The sequence below is a fragment of the Symphalangus syndactylus genome, chromosome 6 (genome assembly GCF_028878055.3).
Source record: "Symphalangus syndactylus isolate Jambi chromosome 6, NHGRI_mSymSyn1-v2.1_pri, whole genome shotgun sequence".
Classification (NCBI taxonomy): Eukaryota; Metazoa; Chordata; class Mammalia; order Primates; family Hylobatidae; genus Symphalangus; species Symphalangus syndactylus.
The window spans coordinates 32,837,494-32,842,328 of record NC_072428.2 but is presented as its reverse complement, the minus strand read 5'-3'; the positions used below and the strand labels follow the sequence as shown (position 1 = coordinate 32,842,328).

At 38.7% G+C, this 4,835-nt stretch overlaps 1 pseudogene; it reads left to right on the top strand.

The window, feature by feature from the left end:
* The first annotated feature begins 1,532 nt into the window (after positions 1–1,532).
* On the top strand, positions 1,533–3,072 carry LOC129483886 (52 kDa repressor of the inhibitor of the protein kinase-like; annotated as a pseudogene).
* Positions 3,073–4,835: the final 1,763 nt, after the last annotated feature.

Here is a 4,835-nt window from a genome sequence, read left to right as displayed (position 1 = left end):
TAAAACAATATTTAAGTAATTACGTGATATATTTCTGGAGTAGAAAAAAAATTGCTAGAAGCAGAGAGAAAGAGATCATTATGAAATGATACTTCCGAATTATCAAGTCTCATTTTACTCATAGGTGCCATCAGTCTTAATGATGGTTATCCTCTTTCATCTCGTGGCAATTTTATGTTACTGATGAACATAATGTCCACTGTACAACAGTGTACATTCATATGTGTTGTTCCATTTACTACTTAACCTACTAATAAAAGGTCATGTTACAATAATTCACAAAAGACAGTTTAGAAAGAGTATCACAACTCAATGTTTAGTTCTTTTCCCCAAAATAGGTGATTTGGCTTATGTATCAGGCATCCTCAGTGGAAATAGTCCTTCTGAAAATGGCTTCTTAGAAATACTTCAGGTCAGGTACAGTGGCTCACGCCTGTAATCCCAGCACTTTGGGAGGCCGAGGCAGGCAGATCACAAGGTCAGGAGATTGAGACCATCCTGGCCAACATGGTGAAACCCCGTCTCTACTAAAAATACAAAATTTAGCTAGGCATGGTGGCACGTGCCTGTAATCCCAGCTACTTGGGAGGCTGAGGCAGGAGAATCGCTTGAACCCAGGAGGTAGAAGTTGCAGTGAGCCAAGATTGTGCCACTGCATGCCAGCCTGATGACAGAGCAAGACTCGATCTCAAAAAAAAAAAAAAAAAAAAAGAAAAATAAATACTTCAGAAGCAGAGGCACAAAAGCCATTATTTTGAAAAGAAAACTTGGGGTTAAGCAGTATCCTAACAATAACGACGTGGGGATTACTGTGGCTCATTGATGGAAATGGTTCTCATAATCTGGTGAAATCATTCAAGTGGAATTTACATAGACATTCTGTAGTTGCTCTTTCTTTTTTTTTTTTTTTTTTTGAGACGGAGTCTCGCTCTGTCGCCCAGGCTGGAGTGCAGTGGCGCAATCTCGGCTCACTGCAAGCTCCGCCTCCCGGGTTCACGCCATTCTCCTGCCTCAGCCTCTCCGAGTAGCTGGGACTACAGGCGCCCGCCACCACGCCCGGCTAATTTTTTTGTATTTTTAGTAGAGACGAGGTTTCACCGTGGTCTAGATCTCCTGACCTCGTGATCCGCCCGCCTCGGCCTCCCAAAGTGCTGGGATTACAAGCGTGAGCCACCGCGCCCGGCCTGCTCTTTCTTAAGAAATTTGAAATAGTACTTTTGGACTTCCAAACCTTCAGCCAAATAGTTAAAGGTGTGATAAAAACAATTTTACATTTTTTCTATGTCATCTGTATATGGTGCTTTATTTATTAAACACTGATATCAAATTGCCCATTCATTGCTTATTGTTTTATACCAGGAATAGCATACACCTAGATTAAATGCTACCACTTCCTCTCCAACCTAAAACTCTACTTCAGCATCCTTTTCAAAATCAGCCAGCCCACTGACCCTGCGAAGCCATCCTGGCTGTCCTCCCAGGTCCTGATGGGTGGGGAAACTGCCCTGAGGAGGCTGGGAGGGGAGGGCATGATGCTGAACTTCTGTGCAGCCCCCAGCTGCAAGCAGAGGAGCATGTGGTTGGACCTGGTCTTCTTCAAGTTCCTGCAGTATCAGGCCAGAGCCCAGAAGTGAGTGAAGAATTGTTATAGAGCAGACTTAGAAGATAAAATGCCTGACCAACTAAATAAACATTATTGATCATGTGCCAAATACTTTGAGACCTCTGTGATCTGTAGAAATGTAAATTTTGCAGAAACATCAGAAAAATTCAGAATGATTGGGTTATTTTATTTCTTAAAATTAATTGAGGCAGGTATTTGTGAAGTAATTGACTTCAATACAATGCAATACCAACAATATTTTTTCTTAGCAATCATTTAAACAATTCAAATAATAGACACAAAAAATGAATAAAAGAATTGAATGAAGATGAAATCAAGACAGTGAAACAGAGAAAAATTTATGAAACTTCTGAACAGGAACAAAAACATTAACAACAGCAATGCTTAGAACCCCACTGCAGAAGAAGGGGATGAAGAGCAAGATGAGGACATCTTACCTGTGACCCTTGAAGACAAGGAAAACAAAGAATGCCTAAAATCTCTATTTGAAGTCTTGATTGTTATGGGATAGCAAAATGTATCACTGAATGGACATGAAGCTAATGAAATCACAGGAGGTCTCTTTACTCAAGATAACTTTCAAGCACTGCTAGAGTGCCTGATAAATTCTAGTGCGGAGGTCCTGAGAAAGCACTTTGTGACAACAGCAGTTAACACAATGTTATGTTCGAAAACACAGCAGAAACAGATGCTAGAGATCTGTGAGGGCTGTATTCAGGGAGAAACTCTCAGAGAAGTGAGAGACTGACACTTCTTTTCTATTATCACTGATATTGTAGTGGACATAGCAGGAGAGAGCATCTAACCTGTGTTGGTGAGGTTTATTGATGAATCTCATAAACTGAGAGGAACTTGTAGACTTCCTGGCTTATGAAGCTGATGCAGAAATTTTGGCTGTGAGATTTTACACTGTGACAACTGAGAAGCAGGGACTAAATATGGAGTATTGTGGTAGCCAGTGTTACATTGTTTCTAGTGGATTTTCTTCCAAAATGAAAGTTGTCACTTGTAGAGTTTTAGAGAATTCTAGAAGCGACACTCCGCAAGCTATCTACACACCCTGACTTTATTGTGCCTTAAATATGTGGTGGGCTAAATCAGTGGCTGTTATTTGAGTATCTGTTGCATTAGGAACAATTGAGGAAGTTTATTCTTTTTACCATAGATCACCACAACTGCTTGTAGAACTTTACAATGTAATTTCTATTTTTTTCAGAACAATGAAGAAAGGGGTAAACAAACTGAAGGGAATTTGCCATTCTCAGTGAACAGTCAGGGATGATGATTCTGAAATTTTAGTGGACTTCCTGTAAGCACTTGTTTTATGTTTAGATGGTATAAGTAGTGACACAAATATTAGATGGTATAACAGTATAGCTGGCCAAGCATTTGTACTCTGCAGGGTAGTAACAGATTTTGATTTCATGGTTACTATTGCTGTTCTTTAAAATGGCTTAACTTTTACAAGAGCCTTGGGAAAAAAATCTCCAGGGGCAAACCTCTGATGTCTTCTTTGCAGCCAGTAGTTTGACTGCTGTATTGCATTCACTCAATGACGTGATGGAAAACATTAAAGTTTATGAGGAGTTTTAGTTTGAGGAAGCCATGAATTTGGCAGCCAAACTTGATATTCAGATGAATCTCCCTGGGAAATTCCACAGAGCTCAGCAAGGTAACTGGGAATTTCAACTAACCTCCGAGTTACTGTAAAGAAACCTAAGTGTTACAACAGTGGAGCACATTATTCAGGTACTTAACGATATATTCCCAGAACAGCATCTCAGAGCCCTTAAATACTTAGCTCTGGGATCCTCAGTCATGAGATAACTCAAATTTCATACATCAGAGGAACACCATGCCGACATGTACAGAAGTAACTTACTTAGTCCTGGCAAGCTCTCAGTTGAGCTTCATTGTTGGAGAATCAAATGGAAGCACATAAGGGAAGATATAAAGCTTCCATTCACCATTTATGAAGTCCTCTATCTGCCTCACGTCAAGTTTTTTCTTAGTGTGGATGCATTGCTGTATAACCTGTGTATTATTCCTGCGATGAAGGTTGAGAATGAGTAGTATGAAAGCATACTTGAGGAACACTTTGACCGACCAAACTTAAGAGTAACCATGCTTTGCATAACACAAATTTTGATATGAAACATGATCTGAATGTAATGGCAGACCCATACATTAAACTCCATACAACTATGTCAGAACTTCCTACAGATAATTCAAAAACCATTGAAAATACCTAGGGGACTTTTAAAAATAGGCTTTCTCACATTTGATACTTGGAAGAAAAGCCTTAAGGTGTATGTAGGCCACTTAATAACTACATATCTTTGCCTGTAGGCCTCCATTGACTATATTAGCCATTGATAATCTACCTATTTAAATGATCCCTAATTAAACTCTCATGCTTTGAAGACCTATCTCTTCTTCCAGAAAATAACATTGAAGTGCCATGTTTGAGTTCTGTGTGATCTCGTCTAGTGGCACTCTGGAATTGTTTTAGTGAAGTGATTTTAGACATGACACTTATTATTACAGTGGATCTCTAGTTCTTGGGTATTGACAATTCTTTGAAGAAATATATTTTGAGGAGGGGTGGGAGAAAGGAATACATTTTATAAAATGTTACAGTGAAGCCCACAATTGATCTTTGACTAATAGTAGATTTTAGTATGTTGTTAAATATCTGTACTGATCAGTTACCAAAGAGAAGCTTGTAAGCTTGCCAAAAAAAGGATTTCACTGTAGATTTTGTCTCTCTCAAATGAACTTAAAGGAATGAATTACAGTTAAAATTAGAATAGAAGAGCCTGCCATTGTTGTTCAACATCTGGTTGTTGCTGTTTACATTCTTTAGTGGAGCTTACATCTTCCTAAGCTTTGTAGCAGGTATATGTTGAAGACTTCTGTTTCATGGTTAAGGCAGAACCAGAGGCCGGGGTTCTGACAACTGACTTGTCTGTTTTTTTCTCTGTTTTTCCATGACTATATCTACCGTCTCATCTTTGTTTATAAGCAAAACCTGGGAAACTTACAAAAACAAGTGCTTTGTTGTTTATCTAGAAATAATATGGAAAATTTTATTATTATTTTTGGTGAAGAAAATCAATTTGCATAGGTTATTTCAATCTAAAGGTGAATTTTGTTTTTTAAAAAGTCAACTCTTTAGACAGGCAACAGTAAACATTTAGGGATGGCATTT